The 19,682-nt window shown below is 39.9% G+C and overlaps 1 long non-coding RNA gene and 1 other non-coding gene across 2 annotated transcripts in view; both read right to left on the bottom strand.

The window, feature by feature from the left end:
- The window catches only part of LOC140712190 (uncharacterized), a 162,715-nt gene that overhangs the window by 16,640 nt on the left and 126,393 nt on the right, over window positions 1-19,682 (bottom strand). The window lies entirely within an intron of this gene.
- On the bottom strand, window positions 13,099-13,201 carry LOC119618956 (U6 spliceosomal RNA). Its single transcript, XR_005235300.1, has one exon. It is a non-coding gene; the product is annotated as a U6 spliceosomal RNA (small nuclear RNA).

Here is a 19,682-nt window from a genome sequence, read left to right as displayed (position 1 = left end):
TGAGGTTTGGAGGGATCAAACATCCAAACTATAGCATATACTTATGACTTGACTTTAAAACATATTTAAAAATGAGCTTTAGGCCTAGTGCAGTGGCTCATGCCTGTAATCCCAGCACTTTTGGGAGGAGGAGGCGGGTGGATCACCTGAGGTCAGGAGTTAATGACCAGCCTGGCCAACATGGTGAAACCGTGTCTCTACTAAGAATACAAAAATTAGCCGGGTGTGGCGGTGCACACCTGTAATCCCAGGTGCTTGGGAGGCTGAGGCAGGTTGCAGTGGCCAAGATCGTGCCACTGTACTCCAGCCTAGGCAACAGAGCAAGACTCTGTCCCAAAAAATAAAAACAAAAATACAGAACTTTATTGCATTATAATTATATAAAACACAGTGCACCCATTTCACATTTACTGAATGTTTTCAAATGTATATAGATGTATTTATACCACCACAATTAACATTTAAAATGTCCATCCATCCCAATAAGTCCCTTAGTTTCTCTTTGCAGTCAATACCCCCCATTTCCTGGCCCTAGACAATCACTATCTCCTTTCTGGCACCAAACATTTTTTTGTCTTCAAAGCCATGCTTCTAATCCTGATCCAAATATATATATGATCAATTTCCCACTGGGAAACTTGACTTAGATACATGCAAGCCCCTTGACCTTAAAACAATGGAAATCAGGATCTTTTTCTGTCATCAAAATTGTACGTCTGAGAATCATCTTATATTTCTTCCTTGCCGCCTCTTCCCATGTCAATCAATCCCACTCAATATTCCACTTCCTTAATATATTCACATCTGTCCCTTCCTTCTGCTACTATTTTTGGGCAGGGTCTAACTAACCACAATCTAGTCTTATCAAGTTCAGGAGCTGGCTGTGGATTTTCATATCCACTCATCCTTGTCCCTTAGGGTGTCAAGGACACGACCCTCTGTTTCAGGGAGAAGACGGGGCCTGGGAAAAGGATGTGGGTCATTTCAGATGGGGTTCAACATACCCTTAGCCAAGATGAATCTCAATTACAGATGATCCACAGGCAACATGCAAGAAGCTGTTAATAAAAAGCTTCTGCACAGCAAAGGAAATAATCAGCAGAGGAAACAGACGACCCAGAGAATAGTAGAAAATACTTGCAAACTATATATCTGACAAAGGACTAATATCCAGAATCTATAAGGGACTTATCAAAAAGTGGGCAAAAAACACGAATAGACAATTCTCAAACAAAGATATACAAATGGCCAACAAACATATGAAAAAAATGCTCAACATAACTAAATATCAGGGAAATGCAAATTAAAACTATAATGAGATACCACCTTACTCCTGTAAGAATGTCCATAATTTAAAAATTAAAAAAATTAGATGTTGGTGTGGATGTGGTGAAAACGGAACACTTTTACCTGGCTGGTGGGAATGGAAACTAGTACAACTACTATGGAAAACAGTATGGAGGTTCCTTAAAGAACTGAAAGTAGATTTACCGTTTGATCCAGCAATCCCACTATTAGGTATCTGCCCAAAGGAAACGAAGTCATTATATGGAAAAGATACTTGCACACGCATGTTTATGGCAGCACAATTCACAATTGCAAAAATATGGAACTAGCCTAAATGCCCATCTACCAATGAGTGGATAAAGAAAATATGGTATATGTACACCATGGACTACTACTCAGCCATAAAAAGGAACCAAATAATGGCATTTGCAGCTGCTTGGATGGAGTTGGAGACCATTAAGTGAAGTAACTCAGGAATGGAAAACCAAACATTGTATGTTCTCACTTATAAGTGAGAGCTAAGCTATGAGGATACAAAGGCATAAGAATGATACAATGGACTTTGGAGTCTCAGGGGGAAGGGTAGGAGGGATGTGAAGGATAAAAGACTACACATTGGGTACAGTGTACACTGGTCAGGTGACGGGTGCACCAAAGTCTCAGAAATCACTACTAAAGAACTTGCCTATGTAACAAAAAACCACCTGTTCCCCCAAAATTATCAAAAAAAATGTTTTTAAAGCCCCTTGTGAAAAAAGCAAGGAGAAGAGCAGCTGGCTTGGCTACTTGCCCAGGAAAAGGGCTACATTCATGAATGGGGACAAACGTCTGTGGCCACTGGCTTGACTCCTACAGTTATCTGGCACTGGTAGACAATACAGCAGGCAAGACTCTTGATACTGAACTACTCCTTTCCATGAGGCTTCTCTAGATGCACACCCCATACATTAGACTCCACGGATCTCCTCCAAGGTCAAGTTCACATACTTTGGCTCTCAGCTCAGATGAACTTCACTTAGTCTTTTTCCAATGTATTTATGTGGTGTAACCTTTATATGCTGCTTATTTTAGGGTTTTTTCTTATATAAATGAAACACTCTCTAGCTCAATATTCTTTAAGAGCCACTCATCACTTTTAGAATAAAGACTTTCTGATATAGCCCTTGTCTGACTTCCTAGGCTCACCTCCTTCTCTCCCATTCATATGCCCTGTGCTCTGCCTGCATCAAACTACTTGCCTTTTCCCCAAACACTCCATTCTCTCTTCATACCTCTAAATCTTTGTAGACCCTGTTTTATTTCCTCTGCCAGGAATATCATGATATAAATGATTCCTGTTTTTTCTTCAGGACTCGCTTCAAATTGTTTTCTCAGTGAAGCCTGCCCTACTATCCCCAAAGGCTATTACTCTTCTTTCATGACATATTTGTATTTCTCCTATGTAATTACCAGGTTATACACCAATGTGGAAAAGGAGGAAGTGGTACAACCCATTCCCTACATGGTCTTAACAGTGACCTGGTTAACTCACACATATACACTTACATGTGTGCACATCCACACACCTACAAGGAACAAGGAAGGAGACACCCAACACTCTGACTCTTTTTTTTTGGTTGAAATTCTACATTCTGGCTCTTTGAGAGTTTTAACGAGGAGGTGAACTCATTATTTTGACTCATGATCAATTGGGAGTGACTCTTCTGCCACATTTTATTAGTTTTTCTTTCTCCAGTTTCTTTCACTGGTTCTGAGACAGTATGTTCCTTGTCTTCAATGTTCTGGACTATGTAGCATTCATCTGCAATACCACAGGCATTTTTTTTTTTTTTTTTTTTTTTTTTTGAGGCGGAGTTTCGCTCTGTCGCCCAGGCTGGAGTGCAGTGGCCGGATCTCAGCTCACTGCAAGCTCCGCCTCCTGGGTTCACGCCATTCTCCTGCCTCAGCCTCCCGAGTAGCTGGGACTACAGGCGCCCGCCACCTCGCCCGGCTAGATTTTTGTATTTTTTAGTAGAGACGGGGTTTCACCGGGTTAGCCAGGATGGTCTTGATCTCCTGACCTCGTGATCCGCCCGTCTCGGCCTCCCAAAGTGCTGGGATTACAGGCTTGAGCCACCGCGCCCGGCCACCACAGGCATTTTCTGTAGATGGCCATTGTTGTTGTTGTTGTTTTTTTTTTGGAGGCAGAGTCTTGCTTTGTCACGCAGGTTGGAGTGCAGATCTTGGCTCACTGCAACCTCCGCCTCCCGAGTTCAAGCAATTCTCCTGCCTCAGTCTCCCGAGTGACTGAGATTACAGGTGCCCACCACCATGTCTGGCTAATTTTTGCATTTTTAGTAGAGACCAGGTTTCACCATGTTGGCCAGGCTGGTCTCGAACTCCTGACCTCGAATGATCCGCCCACCTCACACCTGTAATCCCACCTCCCAAAGTGCTGGGATTACGGGTGTGAGCCACCACACCCAGCCACTAAGTTGTCTTTTTTTTTTTTTTTGAGACGGAGTCTCGCTCTGTCGCCCAGACTGGAGTGCAGTGGCCGGATCTCAGCTCACTGCAAGCTCCGCCTCCCAGGTTCACGCCATTCTCCTGCCTCAGCCTCCCGAGTAGCTGGGACCACAGGCGCCTGCCACCTCGCCTGGCTAGTTTTTTTTTTTTTTGTATTTTTAGTAGAGACGGCGTTTCACCATGTTAGCCAGGATGGTCTCGATCTCCTGACCTCGTGATCCGCCCGTCTCGGCCTCCCAAAGTGCTGGGATTACAGGCTTGAGCCACCGCGCCCGGCCTAAGTTGTCTTTTTAAAATATCGTCTGTCCCCTATTGTCTTCTCTTATGTTAGTCTGGTATGCACATGGCATCAGGAGGCGAAAGAAAAATCAATCCTGCATTGTCTGTAGAGGAATTTATTACATTGTAAATTTTAGAATCTGTTTATGTATTTGTCTCCTGCAGACTGAGTTCCTTGAACGTCAGATGGTATCTTTTTCTGTATACATCCCTAATGCCTAGCACAGTGCCTGGCAGAATCCATCAATGAATGAATTTATGACTTTGAATTCTGCTTATACTTCTATTGCCAGTTAATGGTTTATGTTAAGTAGCCTGTTTTGCCTTAATTAAAAACTTGCCCATGAGTAAATAAAATGTACTTGAATATATGTCTGAATTTAAAACATTTTCTCATTTAAAATTTGCAACAAGCATGAGTAATATTTTCATGTGTCAATGCCTCAAATTCAATGCATCGTATTTTAAAATAGAAACTAAAGCCAAGTCTGAATAATTAATTTAGATAATTTGTCAAGTCTTACTGCTGGTGGTGGACATGTAGACATAATATATAGATACAAACAGTATTTGCAGAACCTATGGTACTTTAAAAGGGAATAAAATAAATGATCAGAGAAAATACAACCAAACAGTGCAGACTTTTTTCATTAGCACTTCCAGAAAAGGAAGCTAAGTGTCAGTTCAGAGTGTTGATTGCAGGGATCAAGGTGGAGATGCTTGTTTTTTTTAGGGATTGGAAGAACCTGGAGCAGTTCTCTTGTTTTTGTGCAGATGGTGACAGGCGCAGGAGAAGGAACACCTGGATATATTTTGAAGAATAGGCTGTATTGCTAAGTGTCAGAAAGTTGGGTAAAGCATTCAAAAGGCACTTTGGAGATCTATATTCCTAACAAATGCCAATAGTGTATTATAATTTTTGATTTTATGGAGAAATTATACTTCCTTCAGGGACTAAAACCTCGTAGAAGTTTTCTCTGACTAATGTACCTCATGATGACTCTTTGCTTGCTTTGAATAACTGTGACATTCACATGGGCTGTCTCTGTTCTCTATATTTATATTATGTTTGTTCATATGATGCCTTAGAATAATCCCAAATTGTATCTCACCTACTAGATTATTTTATCCTGGGGACTTATGTCTTTCTTTGCATTCTCTATGGCTCAATATATGTTCCAAACATTTTTACATACGGCCCTGATGTGACTTGAGCCTCAAAACAACTTTGTAAGATGGAAACATTATAACTCTGATTTCTGCAGCTTGAAAAACAGATGTGGAATATTGAGTAACATCCAAATGTATGCAGCAAACAAGGGGTAGTGTCCAGATTGAGAGCAAAGTTTATGATCATTCTGCAGTATGCTCAGAAAAGAAACAGAATTCTTCCAAAGGAAACGGTTAGTAGTCCTTTCACTGACAAAATAAAATGGAGAGGCAAAAGTGGTTAGTTATGGGCGTGGTATATTTTTTATGTTATCTGATAATTATATTTATTCCACACTGGTCATTCATGAAGTGTGTAATCTAAAGCTCGACTTGTAATTGGTGCTTAATAGAGAAGGGTTTGTTGGCTGACAGTGTAAACCAGACCCTCAGATAATAGAAGAGGATGGACATCTGTTGATCTACAAGTTTATGCAAAGCAGTTAGGTTTAAGTTCTAAGGAAATTTAGCTCACAATTAGGCAGTTTGAGTGCCTCTCACCAAGTTTTTGTTTTTGTTTTTGTTTTTTTTCCACTGCACTGAGTGACTGTAATTTAAAAATGTAGGGCCAAGTGCGGTGGCTCATGCCTGTAATCCCAGCACTTTGAGAGGCTGAGGAGGGTGGATCACCTGAGGTTGGGAGTTCAAGACCAGCCTGACCATCACGGAAAAACCCCATCTCTACTGAAAATACAAAATTAGCTGGACGTGGTGGCAGGCACCTGTAATCCCAGCTACTTGGGAGGCTGAGGCAGGAGAATCGCTTGAACCTGGGAGGCAGAGGATGTGGTGAGTCGAGATCGCCCCATTGCACTCCAGCCTGGGCAACAAGAGCGAAACTCCATCTCAAAGAAAAAAAAAAAAAGTAATAAATACCACCTTCTGTAGCTGCTTTACTGTCTTTTTTCCTCTTTCCACGCCCCATTGTTCCTCCTGCCATCATGCTGGTACCTCCTTAAGGCACTCACACATTTCATCCCTTGCAAGTGGAGTATAAAAACATATTAAAATAGCCTGTAATCCCAGCAGTTTGGGAGGCCTAGGTGGGCGGATCACTTGACGTCAGGAGTTTGAAACCAGCCTGGTCAACATGGTGAAACCTGTCTCTACTGAAAATACAAATATTAGCTGGGCGTGGTGGCGGGTGCCTATAATCCCTGCTACTTGGGAGGCTGAGGCACGAAAATCACTTGAACCTGAGAGGTGGAGGTGGCAATGAGTAGAGATCATGCCATTATACTCCAGCCTGGGTGACAGAGTGAGACTCTGACTCAAAAAAAAAAAAAAAAAAAAAAAAATTAAAATATACCACATGTGGTGATTAATTGTCACAAGCACATCACCCAGGGCCTTGATGTCAGACCTGTGTTTTAAATGGTGTAAATTCAATGTCTGTCACTCTCAAGCTCCTTTGAATTTTAGTGTCTGAATCACCCTATAGTAGCATTGCTCTTTTTTTTCAGGGTAATTTAATAAAAAGATGAAATTACTCTGCATACATTTTTAATTGCAATTCTTGAGATAAAATAGGTTGATGTCATCCAGGTCCTCTCTCCTGAATCAACTGCAAATGTGTTTTAATGCAAACTATTTTAGTCCGTAAGAAACCTACTGGAGCAACAGAATGCTCATAAAAATATGCCCTGTTGACTATATCACCGTCTCAGTTGACTATATCACCGTCTCAGTTGCATTAGACAATTTCACATTCAATCTTTATTTTGATTTCTCTTATTATTCAGCTCTATTTATTCCTGGGACCCAAATAGGGCATCACAGTTATAAAAATGTCATAAAATCAGGCCATAAATGAAATTACCTTTAGGGACAAGTGACTTATCCGTGTACAAAGGTAAATCCTACTGTTAACTTTTCCTGAGCAAGAGATTTGGCAAGTTGCCTCTTAAATAATTTGGAAATTGCTATCTTGGGTTGTTTTCTGTGCTTTTGATACGTGGCTGTAGTCACCTTAGATTTTAGCTGGGACATCTACTCTGTGGCTCTGAAGCAAGCTAGTTTACTTTTCTGTATCACAACCTTCATCTGTGTTTTTGTTTTCCCTCAGCAAGTGAAGGAAGAAGATCAGGGCATTAATCTCACTCCATTAGAAGGATGCATTTCCGTTTTCATCCAATTAGCTGCTGTAATTTGAGGCTTTTGGTGCCTGCTGATAAGGCAGGAGGCTGGCAGCAGAAAAGGCCATGGAGAGCTTTCAGAGGGGCCTCTGCGAGCTGTTATCACAAGTTTCACTCAAAAGATCAAGTGTCAGGCCTGCTCACACCAGTCAGATCCTCAAATCTTTATATATTCATTAACCATCGATATGTGGTTATTCAGGGAGGTGGCAGCAAGGCTTCAGACGGTAAGGCCTCAAGGCGCACAGAACCAAAGTAGCCAGTAATGAATTCACATCTCTGAGCACAGCTTGTTCTTAGGAGTGAAGGATTTAAGAAGCTGGCTTCTTTCCCTCTTTTAAAAACATAAGCGTATCCAGACTTGACATTTTTTTTTAAATAGGAGAAAAAGGCACACAAAACTTATTTTTAACATGCATAGGGGAAACTCTCAGGAGTGTGATTACCCCTGGAAATTTTAATTTTACTCCATTTATTCATTCTTAGGGATCTCTTTGATATTAACAAGACAAACGAACTAACGGAAAAATGGAACCTGTTAGTTTTGGAAGGCTGAAAAGACTTCTGGGAATTCCTGAAACAATGGGGTAATGATTTGCATAGGCAAAGGGAAGTGAGTGTTTGGGGGTCTCCACAAGGAAGTGTGGGTTGGGGGTCCTAACACCCCATATTATATCTCTCTACCACTTTCTGCCATATGAGAGGAGAACACATGTACTTCTTAAAATAAGACAAGATATCCTTAGAAAATGTTAGCTTGACTTTCAGGATGATGCATGTGAGTTTCTGCTCCAAATTTTGAAGTTGGACATTTTCTCTTCTAGAATGATCATCTCCCATTTTTCTAGGAAACCTCTAGCGTCAAGAAATTGTTTGTGAAAAATAACTGAACAAGTAAAATTCTTTCAGAAAAAAACTCACTGACTTGAAATATCTAGTCAATTAGCTCTAAACACAGGGATGGATGAGTGAGATGGTAAACTCGGGGTCTGGATCTCTCTCATTTTACTTCGCTTTTCCTCATAAGTATAATAAAGGGATTTTGTACTTGGTCATTGCCAATATCTCTTCTGGTTTGAATATTCTATAATTGGAGAGGCAGCATATTTCAATTTAGGATTGGCAAATATTAAGCTTGTCTATTGCATTTCTTGTTGGTTACACTCATGGCAGACACCTCTAATCAATTTTTCTGCTAGTTTTAGAATCCCAAGGCCTTAGAAACCTTTTCAGCACAGAACTTTGAGCAACCGTTATCCATCAGATGAAGACAAAATTTAACACCATTCCAGACATCATGGACAGATATGTAGTGAAGGATAGAGGTCAGGACATAGATCTAGTCCTGTATCTGTCTGTACACACCTGTGGAACCCTTGAGAAGTAAACAAAATATTTTAAAATTAAACTTGATGTAGGTTTTTGCATGAAAATAAGTTTTCTTTTCCTTTTTTTTTTTCTTAGACAGAGTCTTGCTCTGTCGCCCAGGCTGGAGTGCAGTGGCGCGATCTTGGCTCACTGCATGCAACCTCTGCCTCCTGGGTTCAAGGAATTCTCCTGCCTCAGCCTCCCAAGTAGCTGGGATTGCAGGCACATGACACCACACCCAGCTAATGTTCTGTATTTTTAATAGAGATGGAGTTTTACCGTGTTGGCCAGGCAGGTCTCAAACTCCTGATCTTAGGTGATCTGCCTGCTTTGGCATCCCAAAGTGCTGGCATTACAGGCGTGAGCCACTGTGCCTGGCCAGTTTTCTTTAGGATAAATGACTAGAGGTGGAATTGCTGAGTCATATGGTAACTGCACATTTAGTTTTTAAAGACATTGGCAAATGGTTTTTAGCGTGGCTGTAACATTCCTACTAACAACGTTTGAGTGATCCAGTTTTTCTGCTTCTTCACCAGCATTTAGTGTTGTCACTAGTTTTAGTTTTGACCACCCTGATACATGTGTAGTGATTATCTAATTGTGGTTTTAATTCACATTTTCCTAATGGCTAAGAAGATTGAACATCTTTTCATGGGTTTTTATGCTGTCTGTATATCTTCTGTGAAATATCTTGTCATGTCTTTAGCTCATATTCTAATTGGAATTTTTTTTTTTTTTTTTTACTGCTAAGTTTTGAGAGTTCTTTATATATTCTAATGCTAGTCCTTTGTTACAATATTTTTTCCCTTTGGTCAGTCTTGCTACAGATTTGTCAATTTTCTTTTCTTTTTTTTTTTTTGATGTAGACAGGGTCTTGCTCTGTCAGATACGCTGTGGTAAAATACCAGTGCAGTGGTAAAAACACAGCTCACTGCAGCCTCGACCTCCTGGGCTCGAGCAATCCTCCTGCCTCAGCCTCCTGTGTAGCTGAGACCACAGGTGTGAGCCATCACACCTGGCTAATTTTTAAATTATTTTTATTTTTATTTTTTGAGACAATCTCTCTCTGTTGCCCAGGCTGGAGGGCAGTGGTGTGATCTCAGCTCACTGCAGCCTCCACCTCCTGGGTTCAAGCAGTTCTCTTGCCTCAGCCTCCTGAGTAGCTGGGATTATAGTCACATGCCACCATGCCTGGCTAATTTTGTATATTTAGTAGAGCTGGGTTTCACCATGTTGGCCAGGCTGATCTCGAACTCCTGACTGCAGGCCTTGGCCTCCCAAAGTGCTGAGATTACAATCATGAGTCATCACGCCCAGCCTTTTTGATTTTTTTGTAGAGATGGAGTCTTGCTCTGTTACCCAGGCTGGTCTTGAACTCCTGGGTTCAAGCAATCTTCCGGCCTTGGCTCCCCAAAGTGTTGGGATTATAGGCATTAGCCACCAAGCCTGGCCTAATTTTCTTTATTTTTTTTCTGTTTTCAATGTCATTGATTTTGACTCTTATTTTTATTATTTCCTTGCTTCTGTTTGCTTTAGATTTATCTTGCTCTTTTTTCCCCCTAGCTTCTTGAGGTGAGAGTTTGGATTATTTATCTGAGGCTTCCCCCCACCTTTAATGTATACGTTTAGTGCTATAAATTCCTCTCTCAGTATTGCTTTAGTTGTGTTTTTTTTGTCAGTTCAATATATTTTCAATTTCTTTAGAGCCTTCCTCTTTACTGAAAGATTATTTATAAGTGTGCTATTCAGTTCCCAAGTATTCAGATATTTTCTTTTCTTTTCTTTTTTTTTTTTTGAGATGGAGTCTCACTCTGTTGTCTAGGCTGGACTGCAGTGGTACAACTTCAGCTCACTGCAACCTCGGCTTCCTGGGTTCAAGTGATTCTCCTGGCTCAGCCTCCCAAGTAGCTGGGATTACAGGTGCGTGGCACCACACTTGGCTAACTTTTGTAGTTTTAGTAGAGACAGGGTTTCCATGTTGGCTAGACTGGTCTTGAACTCCTTACCTCAAGTGATCTGCCTGCCATGGCCTCCCAAAGTGCTGGGATTACAGGTGTGAGCCACCACACCTGGCCAAGTATTCTCTTAGTGCTCTGTTATTGATTTTCAGTCTGATTCCACTGTGGACACTGAACCCATTTTGTATGATTCCAATACTTTAAAATTTTTAGGTTTGTTTTGTGATGCTAGATATATGGCCTATCTTGGTATATATTTTCTGAGTGCTTAAAAAGAATATGTATTCTTCTGCTATTGAGAAAAGTGCCCTAAAAATATTGAATAGATTCTGTTGGTTGATGGCATTTTGTGTTATTCTGTAGTCTTTATATTTTCTGTCTAGTTGTTCTGTCAGCTGTTGAGAAGAGTGAAGACTTTAACACCATTGTATATTTGTCTATTTCTCCTCCTTTCAGTTCTATGTGTTTTTGCATGACATGTTTTATAGCTCTGTTGTTTGGTGCACACTTACTTAGGATTATTGTCTTTTTGGTGGACTGCTTTTTTTTGTCTTTCTATAATGTCCCTGTCTGTCTCTGGTAATATATTTGGCTCTGAAGTCTACTTTATCTCATATCAATATTACCAATCTTGCTTTTCTTTGATGAATGTTTGCATGATATATCTTTTTTTTTTTTTTTAACATCCTTTTATATCCTATTTACCTATATCATAGTTTAAGAGAGTTTCTTAAGGGCAGCATGTAGTTGGATCATATTTTGAAACCTACATGCTGGGTTTTTTTGGGAGTGTATTTAGACCATTTATATTTGATACAATTTTATATGTACAATTTGATAATTTAATCACACACACACACACACACACACACACACATACATACATATATATATACACACACACACATATATAGCTAGACTTTATTCCCCCACTATCAACACCCAGTAGTACATTTCTTGCAACTGTTGAATCTACACTGACATTATCACCAAAGATTTGCCATTTACATATATATGTGTGTATATATGTGTGTGTGTGCATTATTTGATTGTTTTTAAGTGTTTTTTAAAGATATTACATGTACATGAACTTTACAATTGGCTGGTGTTGTCATTTTACCAGCTTGAATGAGATATAGAAACCATGTCTCCTTTTACATTCCTTTACCCTTCTCCACTTATAATAGAATTGTTTAAAATATTTCCTCAACATTCATTTAGAACCATATCAGACAGTGTTATAATATGTGCTTCAACTAATAAAGATAAATTAGAAAACTCAAGAGTTTTTTTGTTCATTTTTTGCTTAGCATATTCTTTATAATTTTCTTCCTTTTAAGAACACTTTTAAAAACTATTCTTTTAGCGTAGGTTTGCTGGCAACAAATTAAAATAATTTTCCTTCATCTGAACATGACTTGATTTCTCCTTCATCTCTGAAGAATATTTTTGTTGGATACAGGATTCTGGGTTGATAGTTCTTCCCTTTCAGCGTTTGAAAATATCATGTCATTTCTTATTGGCTACTATAGTTTTTGACGAGAAATCAACTGTCATTTGAACTGTTTTTCCTCTATAGGTAAGGTGTCATTTTTTGAAATGTCACTTTTTTGAAATGTCACTTTTTGAAAAAAGTGTTTTCAAGACTATGTCTTTAGTTTTAAGAAGTTTAATCATGATGTGATATGTCTTGTGGATTTCTTTGGGTTTAGCTTGTTTGGTGTTTGGTCATCTTGAATCTATAGATTTATGTCTTTCGTCAGTTTTGGAAAGTTTTCACCCATTATTTCTTTGAGTACTTTTTTAGCCCCACTTTCTTTTTCCTTTCTTTCCAGGATTCCAAATACACAAATGGTAGATCTTTTGTTACAGTCTCACTAGTTCTTGAGGCTCTTTGCATTTATTTCAATCTATTTTCCCTATTGTTATTTGGGCAATGTCTAATGTTTTACCTTCCAGATAACTGATTCTCTCCTCTTTCCCATCCATTCTTACAGTCAGCCTACTCACTGAGATTTTTATACTGACTATTTATTGTATGTTTTAGTTCTATAATTTCCATTTTATTCTCCTTTATATCTTCTATTTCTTTCTTGAAACTTTATATCTCTTTGTTGAAATTTACTATTTTTTCACCTATTTCAAGCATGTTTATATTGCTCATTGGAGCGTTAAAAAAATTATGGCTCCTTTAAAAATTTTTCCCAGTAAATTTCAACATCTCTGTCAGTGGCACTTACACCTATTGATTGTCTTTTTTCATTTAGTTTGAGATCTTTTTGGTTCTCAGTATGATGAATAATTTTTTTTTATAGAAACTGGGTCATTAAAATATTATGTTTTGAGATCTCGATCTTTTTTTCATAGAATGCCTCATGAATTTCCACGACATCCTTGTGCAGTGGCCATAGTAATCTTCTCTGCATCATTCCAATTTTGTTATTTGTGCTGTTGAAGCAAGAATAAGATATGGATCTTATTTAAGCCTTTTGTTTTAGCTGCTTTTCTTGCCACTGCTCCAGGAGGAGAAGGGGAGGTGTGTACTGTATCATTTCTGTCAATTGGAGGTAAAATACTGATACCTCACTTGGCTTTTGATGACACCCGAGGAGGGAACTCTTCACTACTGACGGGCAATGTTGGAAGTTCAGCTTCCCATATGGTCTCCACTGATACTGCAATGGGGGTGATTTCATTGCTGCTGGGCACTGGTGAACATCATGACTCTTCATTAGACCTCTTCTGAAACCTCTCCAGCAAGGAGAAAGGGGTGTTCCATTTTTGTCTACAGAGGTGGAAGTCTACACTTTGCATGTGGTCTCCACTGACACTGTAGGAGGGGGGAATCTTGTTACTAGCCAGTGGCAAGTTTTCTTATCTATAATGTCTTTGTCTGGCTTTAGTATTAGGGTAAGTCTGGTCTCATAGAATGAATTTGGAAGTGCTCCTCCTTCTTTACATTTTAGAAGAGTTTGAGAAGTGTTGGTGTTAATTTAAAAAATATTGGGTAGAATTCACCAGTGATGTCATCTGAAAGGTTGCTGGGAGGTTTCTGATTTCCGATTCACTATCTTTACTAGTTATAGGTTGTTATGACCTGAATTGTGTCCCCCCACTGCCATTAATGTATTGAAGCGCTAACCTCCATTACCTCAGAATGTGACTATATTTGGAGATAGAGCTTTTAAAGCAGTAATTAAAATGAGATTTTAGGGGTGGCCCTAATCCAATACATGTCTTTATAAGAAGAGATTAGGATATGGACAGAGATGCCAGATATGTGTGTGCTTTGGTATTAGGGTAAGGCTCACTTCATAGAATGAGTTTGGAAGTATTCCTTCCTCATCAAACACAACACAAAGGAAAGGCCGAGTGAGAACAAAGTGAGAATGTGGCCATCTGCATGTGGCCATAGATCTTGGAAGAAAGCAAACCTTCAGACACCTTGATCTTGGACCCCCAGCCTCCAGAACTGTGGAAACATAATTTTCCGTTGTTTAAGCAATACAGTCTGTGGTATTTTGTTATGACAGCCCTACGTAAACTAATACGTAGGCCTATTCAGATTTTCTGTTTCTTCATGATTCAGTGTTCATAGGTTGTACATTTCTAGGAATTCATCCATCTCATCTAGGTTGCCAATTTGTTGGCATACAATTGTTCATAGTACTCTTTACACTCCTTTTGATTTCTGTAAAATTGGTAGTAATGTCTCCTCTTTCATTTCTGGTTTTCATTTCTGTGGTTGGTGAGAGTAGAGGGGTTATAATCTACCAGCTTTCTATCTTGCTAGGCTGTCCATTTCCTGATTCTTTGCCTGCCTCTTCAGCTCCAACTCTGATATGTATTAGGCAAAAAGAAAGCCCAGGGTACTTGCCACTTTGTCATTCTTTGAATACTGAGTTCCTTAGTCCGTCTACTACATTTATAATATGAAGGATAAAGAGCTGTGCTTTTCAAAAGGAATATGGAGAAGTACTTTTCCATCTTCCTGAGTGCAGAAATGTCAATGTTTATAATTATTTGTGAAATGTGGGGACTAGATTAGATGATTTCTAAAATCTCTTCCTGGTCTATTGATCTACAGATTTTTTTCTGGTTTTGAAACAGCAAGATCCTAATTAAAGAAAGGTAGCCACTTTTCCCTTTAGGTGGGAAGTAAGTAGACTAAGGCTCAGCACTCACATCAAACCAAAGGCAGAGGATTCATCATACTATCTTTCTTTTTTCTTTTATTATACTTTAAGTTCTAGGGTACATGTGCACAACATGCAGGTTTGTTACATATGTATACATGTGCCATATTGGTGTGCTGCACCCATTTCTAGGTTAGCGGTAGAGTTCAGGAGTAAATGTCTTCCTTTTTCATTCACTCTCTTCACTCCCGGTGAATGTGCACTGTGGGCAGAACATCTTTGCTAACCTTTTGTTTTCCCCTAATATTCTGGTTACCCTATTGTCAAACAGGAGCCTGATCAGTGGCATAGGAGGTTCAGAAGAGAGATAGGCCACAATTCTCTCTTCCCTACCTGTCTCTCCCCTTTTGGTAACCTTGTGATTGCCTTGGCCCTCATGCCTTGGCCCTTCAATGTTCCTGCTAATGTCTACTCTTGGGCAGGACAGCTTCAGTTCCTTTCTCACTATCAGGAACAGTTCTCCATATCAGGAACTGTGCCTCTATATTCCACTGCAATTCCATGACTTCATCTGCCATTTTTTGCTGACCTGGCCAAGAGCTGGCATAAACTTTTTTGAGGGTGAAATCCCCAGCATGTCCTCCCAGGCTCTCTGAATATCACTTTATGTTATCCTCAAACCTCCCCTGAATCCAGCAGACCCAGTGGTTCCTGGAACTGGCTCCCACTAGCTTATGAGGCCCAGTTGTTAAACTTTTAAAAAATGTGTGAGCTGGTTGTTAAAAACAGACACTATTAAAAATTAAGTTACATAAACTTACAATCAAAGAAATAATATTAAAAACAAAGGTTAAAAATACTCAAAATTCACCACTTCCCAGTGATGTATTATAATTTTCCAGTACCCATCCTCTGGAGGTTATTTCTCTCTGGTGCACATATATGGTGGAAATGTCTTAGGGTGGGGTGCCCCTGCCCAACTCCACTTTCAGCGATTTCACACTGGGAGCTTGAAACCAGTCATGGTGGGAGTATTTGTAACAAGGAAGTTAAAAAATGCTACAAACCAGGGCAGGATTTATCATTTTGTTGACTCTCTAGACTTTAAAAAATGATAGAGAAATGTTAATAATGCGGGTTAAGTTTAAAATGTGTGATGTCTGTAACTGCATTATGAATAACACAGAAATTGGAGAAATAGTCTTTCAGTATTCAACACGACGGTTGACCTTTGAACAACATGTGTTTGAACTGCACGGGTCCACTTATACATGGATTAAAAAAAAGTTACGCCAGTGTGCCTGCCTCTCCTGCCTCCTCTTCCACCTCTTCTACTTCTACTACCCCAATATAGAAAGACCAACCCCTCTTTTTCCCCCTCCTCTTCAGCCTATTCAGCAAGAAGATCGTGAGGATTAAGACCTTTATGATGACTCACTTCCACTTCATAAATAGTAAATATATTTTCTCTTTTTGATGATTTTCTTAATTTTCTTTTTCTAGCTGACTTCACTGTAAGAATACAGGATATAATACCTGTAACATACAAATATGTGTGAATTTGCTGTTTATGTTATCGGTAAGTCTCCCAGTCAGCAGTAGGCTATTAGTAGTTAAGTTTTTGGGGAGTCAAAAGTTATAGGCAGATTTTCACCTATGCCTGGGTTTGGCACCCCTAACCCCTACATTATTCAAAAGTCGATTGTATTATCCAGTTATAAGGAAAAGTTATGTTTATGTCACTGATGAATGAGTGAAATTCTAACATGTATCTTTGTTGTTTCACTGTTGCCTTATTCATTAATGTAAATAAAAATAACTAACGTTCATGTCAGAATTACATTCATATCATCAATGACTTGAGTGGTTTCATTGCCAAATTCTATGCTAATTAGGCACTTAGTCATATCTGTCAAAACATTGTTGAATTGCAATTATGGGTTAGCAATCAACACCAAAGTTTGGTAAAAATAAGCATAGCCATTCTGTGAGTCAATTTCTACATAGAGTTTACAATAAAATATGTTGTACATTTCATTATTGTGCTGCAATCTTTTTTATCAGTAAAATGTATAAGATACACACACACACACACACACACACACACGTGCGCACGCGCGTATATATTTCCTTTTCCTGGACAGCTGGTTTCTAAACATATATCAGCATACCATTGCTCAGATCTTAACTCTTATCAAGGCATTTCAGATGCCTTATTTTTAAAAGTTCCTTTTACAGCTAGAAGATGCACTTCGGGCAGTTTTAATTGTGAAAAAGTTGGCTCCCATGACTCAATATTCTCAAAGCCTCCTTATAGAAATGTGCTCAAAACGTAATCCATCAATTCACCAGCAGGTGTCACTGTGGTGTAGGGTCATAACCAGAAGGCGTCTCACCTTATGCCTCCCAGAGGAGTATTGTTGGAGTTGAATTGCTTCCAATTAAGTTGCACACTGAACAACTCCTAAAGTCACTTTCTGGAAAGACAATGCCACATCCAAATTCTCTGACAGAAAGCAGCGAAGTAAACAGAGGCTGGTTCTGTTTGCTTATTTTGTAGTGTTAACTCTGCTATTATGTTTATGTCCAGAAAGCCCGAAGATCTTCTGTTTAGTTCTAGAACTGTATATGACCTTGCTATTCTATTCTAAGTGTGGCTCATGGACCAGCATCATAGGTATTAGCTCGGAACATGTTAGACATGTAGAATCTCAGGCCCTGTCCCGGACCAGTGTACTGCTTAAGAATCTGCAACTCGGTCGGGTACTGTGGCCCACCTGTAATCCCAGCACTTTAGGAGGCCGAGGCAGGCAGATCACTTGAGGTCAGGAGTTTGAGACCAGCCTGGGCAACGTGGTGAAACTCTGTCTCTACTAAAAATACAAAACGTAGCCGAGTGTGGTGGCGCATGCCAGTAATCCCAGCTACTTGGGAGGCTGAGGCAGGAGAATTGCTTGAACCTGGGAGGCAGAGGCTGCAGTGAGCCGAGATCATGTCACTGTACTCCAGCCTGGGCAACAGAGTGAGACTCTGCCTTAAAAAAAAAAAAGGAATCTGCAACTTAATAGGGTCACCAGGGGATTCTTATGCACATTCAAGTAAGTGTGAGAAGCACTAGTGTATGGGACCCCTATGCTGGTAGTTACTGTACAGCTATGAATAAGATAGAATGGTAACTTTCAGCTTGTTGGCCAAGAGAATAGAGTTAGTGGGAAAGGAAATGACGCTTCCCAAGACAGATGATATTTTCCTTAGTGCATGTTGGATTGTCTGTTTTTTTTTTCTTTTTCTTTTTAAAAAAGTTTAGGAGAGAAGAACTTTTCTAGGTCTTTCCCTATATAACCTGACCCCAGCAAATTTCTTCAGTGTTATCTCTTGCCACTTCCCTTCCTCACTCTGTATTTCAGCCATACCAAATTATTTGCCAATACGGTCTTCTTAGAACCCCGGTCTGATTATGTCATTCTATTGCTTAAAGGGGCTTCCTCTTGCTCTTAGGGTATGGACCTGAATCTGTGCCATGATTTGCACATGATTTGGGTGTAGTGTCATCTTGCTTTCCAGTCTCACTTCTCGGCACCCCTCTCCTCCTTATATTCAGTGCTCAACTCCCCTGGGCTTTTTGCCTCAAGTGTACCCCACTATTTCCCGAATCTGAGTCTTTGCCTATTCCATATGCTCTCCCAGGAACACTCTGCCACTGGTCCCAGCTCTTCTGTTGCCACATTAATACTCTCTGAAGAACCGGGGAAGCCTTTTCTGAGCCCCTTCATTGTATGATCTCCGACTCTTCGCATTTTCATTTCACAGTGTTTATTATGTTTGGGATTACTCTTTTCTAGACATCTCTTTTCCCCTGTAGATGATTTCTCTATAAAGGAAGGGAGTATGTCTGTCTCTTCATCCAAAGGTCCTACCAAGTCCTTCAACCCCCCTACATGGTCTGATGTCCTTACCTCCCTAGTCCATGATCTTATCACTTTTTCTCCCATCCTTTCCACTCTGCCTCTGTTCTCCTTCTTGTTCCTGAAACATACCAACTTTGCACTTGCTGATCCTTCTGCTTAAGTCCCTTCCTCACTTTCTTCAGGCCTTTCAGCCTTCTGGGCTGACCCCTAGTCATTCTGCTAGAGGCAGAACTAATGGGAAGTTCGGTGATTTGCCTTGGTGTAAGGCTTGTACCACGTCTGCCTTTCGGTGGAACATTTTGTTGCCCACCAACAAATGGAAAATAGCTGATCAATCTTGTAGACATTTTACAAACGTATGACTCTGGCTGAAATTCTTTTCTCCTGAACTTCAGGTTTCTATGATTGGCTTCTATACAAGCTCAAGCCTGAAGATGAAGGAGAACAGATATGTGCAGGTTGTGGATGGAGTAGGGAAGAGGGCACCATTGGCCATGGGAAATGTGGGGCTGGGGCAAAAGAGACTTGAAAAATGGGGGAGTTGTAATGGCAGTGAGAGTTGTTTGTTGTTTTTTGGCCTATCTATCTGTTAAGGCTGAGAAATGGTTAAGGCCCCTTCCTTCCTCATTACACATGAGTTTACAAAAATAATATTGTTGATGCAGAAGAGAAACTAAAATAAAGCCAAACAATCTATGTTGTGCTTTTCCTTAGCATGAAAAAATTGTTGCTTAGAGAACAAACGTGTGCTTCTACTTCTCCTTCATTCAGCTCCCTACTTAGCACCCACTCACGCTGTGAACTTTCTTACATTTAGGACTGACCTCCTTCCCTTTCCTTCCTTTCCTCCTTCATTTCCTCCCTCCCTCCCTCTCTCCCTTTCTTTCTTTTTCTTCT

This window comes from Chlorocebus sabaeus, chromosome 8 (assembly GCF_047675955.1).
Source record: "Chlorocebus sabaeus isolate Y175 chromosome 8, mChlSab1.0.hap1, whole genome shotgun sequence".
Classification (NCBI taxonomy): domain Eukaryota; kingdom Metazoa; phylum Chordata; class Mammalia; order Primates; family Cercopithecidae; genus Chlorocebus; species Chlorocebus sabaeus.
This window is presented reverse-complemented; position numbering and strand designations above follow the sequence as displayed.